General features: G+C 33.2%; 1 protein-coding gene across 5 annotated transcripts in view; it reads left to right on the forward strand.

Annotated features, from left to right (window-relative positions):
* The window catches only part of LOC149085241 (uncharacterized), a 396,426-nt gene that overhangs the window by 48,965 nt on the left and 333,978 nt on the right, over nucleotides 1–13,483 (forward strand). The gene's annotated exons all lie outside the window — the stretch shown is intronic.

Genomic DNA, 13,483 nt, shown 5'->3' on the forward strand with positions numbered 1-13,483 from the left:
TACAGCCTACAGTCAAGTACGCTTGTAACATACCCCGGATATAACATACACCATGGATGTAACGTACGGTTGTGTAATCCTTGAAATTTGGCCCATTCACGTCCACATATTTTTATCTCTATTATAACATACCCTGATCAAAACCTACACTGTGGATATAACGTACCAAAAGAATGGTCTTGACCGAAAAAATAATTCTGATATAACATACTGCAAAAAAAACCTACAAAAATATTGTCAAAAGCCAACTTTTTTGTAAAAAATTCATTGATTGCGGGTGATATAATATATATCTTGGTGTTTTCTCTTATACAAAACACCTAAATTTCTTCAATAAACTAGAACTTACATTGGCCACAATAGTTACATTTCTGATCAACAAATGACACTTAACATTTTTTTCAACTTCAGCGTTACCTGTCGGCAATAAATGTAATTATTATGACAATAACATTTTTGACATTTAATAAAATCCTGCTTTTGTATGCAAACTTGCATCGTCTGTGTTTTTTTGAATTATTGAACTTTAACCCTGTTTTTGTTCTGTGTGATGACTTTATGGATAGCGGTGATAAAAGAACAATTGTTGTAAATCCCCTCACTCACTGTTGAGAATCTATGCTAATTCAATTGTATTTTTGGTTGGTGACGTGCATCAGTGGGTATTTTTTCTTTTGAATAAATTGTACAATACTGTCAACTTCAAAGGATAACCGTTAGCCTAAACTCAAAAGAATCATTAACATTTCAAAGAAAGTTTGCGTGGTATGCATATTGTTGTATCTTGTTTTCTAATAAAAAACTATATCCATGCTATATTATATTTGAATGATGTGCTTCATAAGCTTATTTTGTCTGCGAAAATCTCAATAATGCAATTATGCATACAGGCTATTGCTACGTAATCTAATTTTAAGACCTCGCTTATAACATACACTTCTCCAACCACCTAGGGAGTATGTTATAAAGGAACTCGCCTGTATATACTATATTGGCGTGCCTCTATTTATTTTTATTTATTAATATTTATTTCTATAGTTATTATGCATATGGTGGCAAATATCCTGGGGTGGGGAGAGGGCGCCCATGACTAAATACAAGTTTATGCACATGCCCTTTCCCTGGCACATCACATTGAATTCACGCTTATGATTCTAGTGGCGAACCGTTAATCTTAGAGGCATATACTTCCAATTAAAAATAGTGCACAAATAACGTGTAGTACTCACACATGCCACTCATATTTCAAGGAGTTGTATATTTATTAAAATAAAAATTAACTTTTCATGCAGTTCCCATGTGCTCAAAAACCCAATTGAAAAACTGTTACCCAGTCTCTCCTGAGGTAAACGAAACAAATTCAATGTTTATCAATGCGATATTCGTCTGGATATTTGAATTTAAAAAAAAATAGAGGAAAATTGATAAACACAATAAATGAGTGTAAAAAGCATTTCCCGTTCATCTATGCTGTTTTTACCAATTTTCTCCATTTTCGAACTCAAATATCTCAGCGAATACTGCACTTTGAAATATAGATTTTTTCGTTGTCATCAGAAGAGACAGGGCAACAACTTTTAGTTTAATTTTAGTTAATTGTTTTCATTAAAATAACGGTCCACACGGTAATTTAATGCTTTTCTAATTGGAAGTAAGCCTCCAATATCAACGGTTAACCAGAAATTTGAAGTTTGAGGAGTTAGCTATGCACCGTGTATATGAATTTGAAGTCTATCTATACAGAGATACCAAAACCACAACTATTTCTTGATATGTGCGCCTCTTTTTTCGAAATAATAACTATATTATTAAAATGTTAAACCAAGTGTGTTATATACCGAAATTTTGAATTTAAACGAATTTCTTTCTCAATGGATTCATGCATGAATAAAGAAATCACGAATATTGAAGTGATTATTATGAACATAAGGCATAGAAATGAACCATTTTTCCACACGCGAGACACTTGCCGTCATTTTCTTTCATTTTATGCGAATGCTAGTTGAATATTTAAGAATGTAGATAGAGCGTTTTAAGAAATTTATAAGGAAAACGACTGTGCCGCGGACATAATTCTCACCCGTACGATTTCGTGAAAGCATAACGAGCTCTTTTAAAAATTATCGATAATGCTGTTAATGCAACAACTTTGTTGCTTCGGGAAGGATTTAGCCATTCACGCGTCAAACCTTTACCGTTTCCCCAACAAATCTATCAAACTAAGTCATCTAATTAATTCTCAGCTTCTAATTGGCAAAGTAGCGAAATGAGTAGTCGAAAGTGTCGTCTGAAATTTCAACAAAATTCTGCTCTCTAATAATTTAGGAGTCGTGGAATGGTGAGAATTTATCACGAACTTAGAGAGAGAAGAAGAGAGAGCAGCGCGCTAAGATATGGCTAAATAAAAGGAAAAGATGTACGATGAGGCAAATGAGGGAGAACACCTCAATCGTATGTCGGCTGATAATAATTAATGGCGTGGATTACAGAAACAATCAACTCCAAGAATTCCGAAAGAGACGAGTATGTTCGCGATTGAATGTAAGAACGGGATTATTAAGGAAGCAGCTACGCTTTTCGGAACATGTTGGAGAATTCATTTACGTCACACTGCGTTTATTTGTTACGTGAGGGATTCCTGGAATTAATGATTCCTAGACTGAATTTTTGATGCATATACATCCCGAATTAAAATTGCAATAATTAAATGTTCATTAAGGAGTAGTTAAACCGAAGTAAAACAACCGTTATTTCCGTTTCTCAAACACAATGAATGAAAAAACAATTCATTGTTTATGGTACTCTCTGAACATAAAATCAAGTTTTGGTTTTTCCTATTAGTTTCTCAATGATTTTGATTATTTCCTCGAAAAATAAGATGCTGAAAGAGCCATTGGATAATACCGATGATTTTTTTTTTTAAATAATGAGAATTATTTTAAGATCATGGATGAAGGTCTAATATCTTTTGGGTGGAAATAGATTAATGAATCATATTGATTTAGAATTTGACAGACAGTTATCATTAATTACGATGGTGGTAAATATTTTTGAAACTGTATTGCTCATTAGAGCCCCCAAATCTGTTCGGTGCTTGTGTGTGTACTCACGAGCTATTTATTAATACCTCATCCATGGGTTTGCACTGTACCGATTTAATTTGAGCATTGGTATATGAAAGTTTTGCTTCCGGTGCGGTATCACATGGCTTGAAAAGTTTTCTAACCTTCGCTGTGCAAGCTGCGAAAAGTTTTAAAACAATACGTGGTGTTGTATTCGAACTTATAAATATCGTCAAAAAAAAAGAACTTCGTAAGAATGAATGTCAACGTTTTGGGTGTTTTTAAGGAATTCGCTCACCCCTCACAGTGGCATTCGCAACTCACGATAACTAAACTTGATCGCCTAACATGATAGCAATTATGAGATATCTTATTATTTTCGGCAATTATGAGATATTTCGCTAATTAAACCCTTCTCATTTCGGCAATTACGAGCCAGCTATATATGTAAGAGAAGCTTTGTTTGCACACATGATGTTCATCACCTTCAACCTGTCAGATCAATTACCAGTGGGCAGAGTTAGCTTTTATTCAAAGTTTGGTAACAGGACGAAAGAGATGGTGTTTTCTATTCCTTTCCCTTCGGAGTAGTATAAGAATATGCTTACAGTATAAATAATAAAAAAGCCAAAGTAAAATTCACTTCCTCGCCAGTTTTTTAGTTTTCTTGAAGTTGGGGGAGAAGCACTATCACCTGCGCAAAATCGGAAAAATAAATATTCTTCTTGAAAATAGGTGTGTCATACTGAAAGTTTAGTGATTTTCACCGTATCTGTAATAATGCGAAGTCAGTGAAATTTTAAAAACCGCTTTTAGGATTATATTAATTTAATTTCTATTTTTCACTCGATATTCCCTTAATTTACTCTTCTAATGGATCGCGCACTGATATATGACAATTCACAGGAAAGATATTCGTTTTTTAACAATACACCGATAAAACCAATTGAGCATACTAGTATATACTTACTTCGCATTGTTAAAAAAAATATAGGATCATTCTTTTTCAACCTGAACTGACAATAATTTGCCTCACTTTATATTTTTAACTTCAGATTGTTTTTTAGACTTGCTTCTTTTTTCTTCTAAGAATGCATATATTTCTTGAAGTAGGGTGGAAATAAAAGGACACAGACGTAAAAAAGTAACAAAAATAAGAAAAGAGGGTAATGCTTAAGCCCATCTTGCGACGCAATGGATTTGCAACTTTGCCGTTATTGCCGGAAATACCAGCTTTGCAATGGTTTATCTGTATAGCTTTCTTGTAGAGATAGGGAAGCTGGAACGCGAACGAGTCTTTCGGGAAACAGACGGCTTCCGTAAGGCTAACGTCTCTCCAGTGAGCACTTGCTGAGGTCATCTCTGCTCTCGCCTGACTATAGTACTAGAAGCAAATGAAGCATCAAAAGATTGAGTGGAAAGAGATGCTGCTAGCACTAGCCACACGCGTGTTTCACTCGGAAAAGTGAGAATAAAATTCCTTACAAATCCCAGAGACTGATACCTGGTACGTGCTTTCTTGTTTTTTATTTGTTTTTTTTTTCTTTCGTCGAACGCGAAGAAATCGGAGGATACGAAAAGATTCCTGCCTCGGAAATAAGGATTCCAAGAGGGGTTATCGTGCTTTCACTTTCATCTGAATATACTTGCATATCGTTGTATTTCAACCGAATATAAAGAGTGAATAAAATTCAACCCTTACTACAAAATGCGTAATTTAACCCTTTCATAACTGACGCTACTAATTTTTTAACCCCTGTATCACCCCTTACATATGTTCTTGGATGTTGATATTTCGGATTATAAAGGCTATACAGCACTAGAGCCATATAACAAGGTTGTCTCATGAAGCGCTGGAGTCAGCACAAGCTGACGTCACGTGTGACGTCATTCCTCTGCATAACCGAGGGCGACCGCTTTGCTACCTTTTGTTTGTTGCGGTAGTTCGCACAATCATTGTACTGCCGGTTTTACTGAATTATTTCCAAAATTATCTTTTCGATTATTGTCATTAGTGTTTGTATATTTATTGGTTTGTTTCGTTCAACGATTTAAACATTCAAAATTAGAAAATTTTGTAGAAAGAAGAAAATTTCTGTAGAAGTTAGAAAATTCTTTTGCTTATGAATTAATTTGAACTGAGAATATTTTTCATTTTAGTTAAAATCAGGTAGGCTAGTTTACTTTCATTGGGTTGAAAAGCTAAATTTGTATGACAATAATTTAATTTTTTTTTATAATGTGGTAGTGAAACCATTAACACGAGACGAGAATGAGAGCCGTTAGAATCATGATGGCAATTTAGTAATTGAAACAATGCGAAAATTCTGATCTCGCCATTTTTTAAGAAAGCTCAATAAATTCTTAAAATAAGAGTTAAAATTTGTTTCACGGGAAAATTTTAACGGAAAACAATCACCAAAACCTGTTGACATTTTTTTAATCATTGTGAATAGAGTTATTAACTAAGATTTTTATAGGAGTGAGATCAGAGATTAGGTATAAAAAAAAAAAAAATTCGGTTTTGAGCAAATTTTCTCACCGGTGACGTTTCATATTACTTTTCACAATCAATTCCAAAACGAATTTTGAGGAACATCGAATACATTTAGTATATTGCCGTATTTCCTACAGCAAAATGCAACGAGTCTCTCCGATATCGATCAACCAAACAACTTCATCATTCAGAATGTAGATTATTCTATTTCAGTGAGTATGCGTATCGAAGAGCATTCGTCTCTCCTTTTGAATATTTCGTGATTGAAGCTCGTGTTGGAAAAGGATATCTATTGGAAATGTTATAACCTTTAGTACAACAAGAATCGACGATAAGCCGATTAGGTGAAGAAGGAAACATTTTCGTCCCCCCTCGTTTTAGATATTGAAATGGCAAACTGTTACCTCACATTCCAATCGGAATTCAGTTGTGTCCACGCGACAAATATATTCTTCAGCAAGTGGAAGTGATGAGCGATGAATTTTAATGGCCTTGCGTGCGTGATATGCAACAAAACGCCTGATAATTGAGATCGTTTACTACTTTATTTCGTCGCATTCTCCAGACTAAATTATGTCTCTTACCGAGTTCCATTCTTTATGGAACCCGATTTTACATCACAGCTTTACACTGACGATTAGTTCTGTGGTTATTGATTTCGAAATAGGATTTTGCACAGAAAACATATCTAAAGTATAAATATATTGTTCTATGATGTTAGGTTAATGCGTGTTTTTTTTCTCAATAGGATTAGATAAAACAATAGGATATTCGAAAGCGTATTATAAAACGAAATTTTGGTGGAAATAAAAGTGTTAGTGGTAAATTCAATCTTTCGTGAATATTATAATAATATTTTTTTTAGAATTTTATTATCGGTAGAATTTTTTTAAATTGTTTTTGAAATATTCGAAACAAGATTTCTACGTACGTGACATAAATATCTGTATATTTTGTAACAAGTAGGATTGATTTATATGATTCTCGACATTTATATTTTAAATACTTATATATTGATAGGTGGTACATTCATTTTACTTTAGAAAAACATATCAGGGAATAAATTAAAACTTTGTTTTAAAGAAATTGCATTTTTATTCTTAGTTTTAAATGAGAAACATGAAAAAAATTAAAATGTTTTAAAGCCAATTGCATATCTTTCAAAAAAATGTATTTAATTTAATTTTTGAAAATAAATAAACAACAAAGTTGAGCATAATTTCCCTTAATTCACGCGAATTGTAATGCTTTAGGCTTGATGCAACTAATAAATCTTTTGTAAAAAGGAAATGGGAAAAAAATATCTTTTGTGAATTCAATTTCATAATCAAACTCAATTAACTAGTTACTACCCAATCGAAAAACGTATTATCTTCAGACTTCAAAAATTAAAACGATATATATTTTTTTGAAAAAAAAAAATATCTCGAATGAAATACAATTATGGAATTTTAACGATGATTAGATTTTTTTCTAATTAAATACAAGAATGAATTATAGGATTGCAGAATTGTAAATAGCATTTCCGAGAAATTCTAAAAATTAATTTAATTAAACTATCATTTGTTAATGCCAAATTATATGTGAAATCCCTGAATGTTTCAAGTACGATACACAAATCTACCGAGAAATGCGTGACTACAACTGTCATTAAAGAAACAACTTCAAGAACACATTTGTACAGTAATACCCCTAAGTTGCGCAATAGATGGGAGCGGTGATAACCGCGCAAGTCAAGGTACAGTTTTCCATAGAAATACTTATAAATATTAGTTGATTGGGACAAAATTTTAGGAAAAACACCAGCATTTATTTTTTTTCCTATTATGACTGTAATGTTATTTTGTATTCTAATTTGAATTCTAACACAACTGATACGTTTAAAAAAAGTATGATATAGACATAGTGGGAAAATCAAGAAGCTATCCATATTTAGATAAGACAGTCATAATCTTTTTTATGGGGCAATGTACTATAATAATATTAATTTTTTTTGGTGATATATGCTTTTATATTGGGTATTTTAGTTATATTTGATATCCATATATTTTTTATTGGCATAATTTTTTCAGCCACTTTGATGGGCAATTTGCCTGTTGTGGTGTTTGTATTAGTATTTGTATTTATGGTACTCTTGTATGGCTTCATAAAATCTAACTTGCGTTATGAGTGCAATTCGTTCCGATGACAAAGACTGTATCCGCTAAAATCGCTACAACTGAAAGTCATGCGTTGAACGCTTTGAATGTTCGATAACACTTTGGCTCATTGAAAGAAATAAGTTGCTCGTGTTTGAAGGCAGAAAACTTGCACCCATGAGTTGAAGTTAACTGAAAATTGCAAAGAGAGAGAGCGAGAGAGATCAGGTGCATTGTCATCACAGCAATACATTAAAGAAATTAATTTATCAATTTGGGGTTGGATTGAGGTATAACCTTGTTACCTTGTCTTCTAAAAATAGCAGATACTAAACAAGCCTAGGAATTTCATTTCTTACTCCCTGCAAGGTTTTCATCTTTACATACTGTGGCCTCTCAAAAAAAAAAACCAGTGTTATTTCAATAAATCTGATGCACTAATCGAATAAAACAATCCTTTACTTGGTCATCACTAAATAACCTTCACTATTTGAGCAATAATCCCGTGATTTTACTGGAATTTTAGAAATGGAAATTTTTCGTAACTCCGAAATCGTGAAATTCAGGGTAGCGTAAGTCGGGGTATTACTATATACAAAATTATGGTTAATAATTGGTATAAGTAACACATATATTTTTATTGTCTTTAGCTTTGATGACTATCGTAATTAGCGATGCATAACCTTTGATCAAATTGCATTGTTCTCGATGTTCTGGAAGTAGGGCAATTGTTATTTTTCTCGCTCTTTTCCACTTTCTTTGTGCCATTGATCGACCGGATGCCCAACTCTGGTCTCAGCAAGTACAATTCGTTTGTATCGATCTCTTAGAAGTGAAGAGGTTCTCTTTCCTTTTCTACTATTTTACTACGTCGGAGCATTGTTTAGCTCAATTGTTCCGAACAATCTATGCAATAGCGTAGTAGTTTGTGTGTTTTTATTCTTTCTTCGCGAAAAAGATTCCAGTTTGTTATTTTCTTTTCTGTTAACGTGTATAATAGATGCGAAGAATAATAATAAATAAGAAACAAAAAAGAATAAGAAAGCATTTTCTCGGTACAACAAGTAAGAGGATATCTGTTTCGATCGGAATAGAAAATGATTAGTCTCGATTGTGCGATGGTGATCTATTTCCGACCTCATTGAGTGCTTCCGTCTCTTTCACTCAGATACATCATTGGTCGAAGATAGAAAAGACGACATTATATACACATTTGACGATCTGTGATAGTCGACTTTGTCAATATCAATAGGTAATTTCTAAAATAGCTTCAGATAGTTTAGAATTTCACCGGTAAAATTTGTACTTCCATACTGTTCTGAAAGTGTAGAAACGAAAGTACCGGATGATCATTGAATCATCAAAAGAGGAAGAATATATCGAATCTTCAAATTTCTACTGATAATAATAATAACATTTCTTAATTATACCAGAAATAATCGACTAACACAATAGTTTCCACATCTATTTTCCATTCAGATTTGAGAATTTTACGTGATTCATGATTCGATTGGAACGCTTGCAATTATTGCAGTATATTTTTCCAGATCGATACCAAAGAAAATATCTACGTATATTTTTCTACCAGAATTCAAGAATCGATAATCGTGAATAAAAAGTAAAAATAAGAAAAATTCTCTGTATCTGTTTTAAGTCGAAAGTATATCTGCGATTCAATATGCTTTATAATGCATTAAAAATAAATGCATATGAGTAAGCTGCGTTCGACAGCGCATTAAACAACAGTTCAATTCGATATGGCATAAGAAATCGATTCATAGGAATTCATAGCGGAAACTCTGTAAATTCCCTCTCGAATCAATACAGCTTTCGCATGAGTAAAGCAATCGTCCAATATTCTAGAATCTACCCACGTACGTGACCATAATTCACTTATTTATCAGTTTTATGCCAATCAGCAATGGTTGAAGAAAGGAAAAAATATAATAAACTAACATTGATTTTTTCCCGTAAATCCATTTATTGTTCCTTTTATTGTTCTATTTTTTCCCCCTTTGCAGATATCGCATATCGTTTATGTCGAAATATGATAATTACATAGAGCTTTCTATTGAATTATGCAGTTTTATTTGCTATATCGTGCTATATTTTTTCACGATTTCTATTCTGTGAATATACTTCTAAGGCCGGTATTACACTATAAAAGTTTGGTAAAAGTCCTTTTATAAAACTTGAAAAATGCAGCCAATAAAGTCACCGATTGCATTTTCTAGAATGTAACCAATAACCTTATTGGATAGATTTTTCAAGTTTTATAAAAGGGATTTTATCAAACTTTTACAGCGTAATACCGGCCTAAGGTACGTATGATTCATCTGAACTTAAAAACTTTTCTTAGGATTTTGATTTTATTATTGGGGTGAAAGATTATTGCATTCCCATTTGAGATTACAAAAAACAACTCCGTCTTTTTTTTTACATTCTATAAATCATTACAACCTTCACACAGTCGATCGTTAATGATCCTACCTTACTGATCTAAAATACATGAAATTACTTTTGTTCTAAAATTGCTTACTTTAATTACTTATTCACACACAACATTAGATTCTAAGATCTCTAGTTTTGATGAAGATATTGTGTTTGAAATTTCTTGTTTTAAAAAAATTTGGGTTTGCCCAAACTCTAACGGCTTACAGACAAAACAAGTAACTTCTGTGCAACTAATTTATTTTTTATATACAGGGGAGATTCCATAATTATCTTTGCCGCATTTTATTGGAAAATCGTTGATTCTAGCGTCACACTTCCAAATAGAAAAAGTATCCAAATAACCTATAGAACTCAGATACGTCATTCATATGCCATGGGTTGTATATTTATTAAAATGAACATGTTAGGTTTTTATACGGACGCTCTGTAATCAAGAACCCAATTACCAAGTCGTTTTACTCTGTCACTTCTGTTGCAAACAAAAAATATTCTACGTTTCTAAGTGAAATATTCACAGAGATATTAGAGTTCCAAAATCGGAGAAAAGTTTGGAAAGACCTGCAGAAATGAGGGGGAAAAGCGTTAACCATTAGTTCATGCTTTTCTTTTCCAACTTTTCGCCAATTTTTTAATTCAAAAATATTTCAGCGAATATTGCACTTAGAAACATTGAAAGTTTCTGTTGAATTCAGAAAAAATAGGACAACTTTCTAATTGGGTTTCTTGAGGTCAGGGTGTCCGTATAGGAAGTTCATTTTCATATTTTCATAACTATACAACCCTTTGCAATATGACTTGCATTTCCGAGTTCTACACGTTATTTGAATAATTTTTTAATTGGAAGCATGTCTCTAGAATCAACGGTTTGCACAGTAAAATGCGGAAAAGTGAATTATGGAATCATCCTGTATAAATAACGTTCATACTCCACCTATAAATTCTATTTTTGGAAATAACGTAACACATCAGGTTTTTGAAGCCTTAAATTCAAATCATGTTTTTTTATAAATCTGATTGAGGAAATTTAAAATACGTAATCTCCTCAAACTTTAATATATATATATATATATATATATATATATATATATATATATATATATATATATATATATATTAATAGAATATATTTTTTTTGTAGCGAGTGCTGAATATATAAAATTATTGAGGAATCTTCTCAGATATCCAAAATATTTGTGTACTTATTAAAGAGTTTGGTTCTCTATGTGTGGAAAAGAACATCACTTGACCAACGGAATAGTAAAGAAAAGTGGTATATTATTTTTTTCCCAATATTTAGCGATACTTTAATTTAAAATTTAGAGTAGAAACGAACATCAAAATTGTGCTCATCAACGCGATACACTTAGGTCAGTCATTTATGTTAAGCGAGTCACATTACTGAGTATCCGCACGCTATATTACAAAGTTTACATAGTGACTCAGTGCCCAGTATTATGTGTACGCAGGATAGACTATTTTTGCTTATAAGAGAGATAAAAGTATAGTACATAGTTTTTCAAACTTTTTGTCCCATCTCGTCCCCTTTTTCAGAATTTTTTTCTCTCATCGTCCCCCTCCCAACCCAAGCGAACCGATGGGATCCTATGTTATACCCGTAGCTTCTATTGCCCCCTGGACCATTCCATCGCCCACGGGGAGGGGGGGGCAATATTGTCCACTTTGGGAAACACTGGTATAGTACGGCAACTCTGTCGACTTGTCAAAAGTACCCAGACATATCTTTTCTGCGTCGAATGACGTTTTTTTTCGGAACGTTCCCATGATCTTTAGTCAAATATTTGCTCACAAGTGGTTGACATTTGGCGAATATTTCTTACTCTGTAGCCTCGTAGGATTGAAACTACTATATTTTTATTTTCAAGGGACTGAAAATTTACATCTGGGGGAAAAAAAATCCGGCTTACGACAATATATACGCCGCGTGGGCGACATCACAACAACTTCTCTCAAACCACTCTCGAACACGACTGCCACGAGAGTGAATCTCGGGCGCGCCACCCATATTCGTGAATACGGTCGGCCTTGACCGTCACAGACAAATTGTAGCCTCGTAGGGTTGAAACTACTATATTTTATTTTCAAGGGACTGAAAATTTACATCTGAGGGGAAAAAAATCCGGCTTACGACAAGATATACACCGCGTGGGCGACATCACAGCAACTTCGTTCGAACACGACTGCCACGAGAGCGAATCTCGGGCGCGCCACCTATATTAACGGATACGGTCGGTCTTGACCGTCACAACTCGTTAAATAGATCAATTCAAGACATTCACGAATCGAGGTAGTTCTAATATTTTCTGATTTTTATATCTGCTACAAAGTATCTCATAGCTCATGGAATTTGGTCTCAGACTCAGATGAATCGCAATATAAGCTCTTAAATTGCTGACTGAATAGACTCATTAGAAACGTTTTTATATAAATACATACGGATGTAAATGATATCCATTATATTAGCGCATTTAATGTACGTTATTAAAATAATATTTGAGTTTGAATGTATTCATGCTATGTTTCTGATACATAAGCGCATTAACTGTGACTGCACGTTTCTTCTCAGTTGTTATGCATTAGCAAAGTGCAAACAGAATCAGACGTTTCGTCAATAACAGTGGCAGCTATCACTGGATATATGAGCTTTTAATGAATTATTGATCTACGTAAATGGAAAGATATCGTAGAGGTTTTCAGATTGAAAAGTTTTTTGTACTTGTCATGGTTGACGTAAACAAGTTTTGTCTGAGGACCTTCTTCTTTACTGCTGCAATTATTATATCATATTCCTGAATCCTCACGGAAGATAGCAATAATTCAAACTGCAAGGAAGAAAACTTTAGACTAAACATACACTGTGTGGCCTTTACCTTATATAAAGCCACAGAATATTATTTGAACACTTTGGAACAAGTGGGAAAATTTTCTTCATTCATTGATAATGAATTCTCAGTAGATGTATCTGGAGTATCTGGTTATGCATTACTTCAGAGAACCATGATATAACAAACCAGAAGAAAATATCGTCAAACCCGTAATAGCAGGGACATGTAAGCCTATATATGCACTTAGTAATTGAACCACGTTTCATTATCACAAAAAATATCTCACAACGTGTCGTATTCACCGAGTAGTTATTTTGTATTTTCATTGTATGTGTTGTTGTGGTTGTTACATCTTATATATTGAGGTTTATTAATGTTCTAAACTGGGGCGATGAAGATTTATGATCATAAAGGTAATTTTCACTTTGAAACTTTCGCTCATGTGGACAAGTTAACCATATGAATAGCAGTGTACTGGCTACTCACGTT

This window comes from Pholcus phalangioides, unplaced genomic scaffold, assembly GCF_987345545.1.
Source record: "Pholcus phalangioides strain wild (caught in Gottingen) unplaced genomic scaffold, Ppha-v1.0 ptg000007l_1, whole genome shotgun sequence".
Classification (NCBI taxonomy): Eukaryota; Metazoa; Arthropoda; class Arachnida; order Araneae; family Pholcidae; genus Pholcus; species Pholcus phalangioides.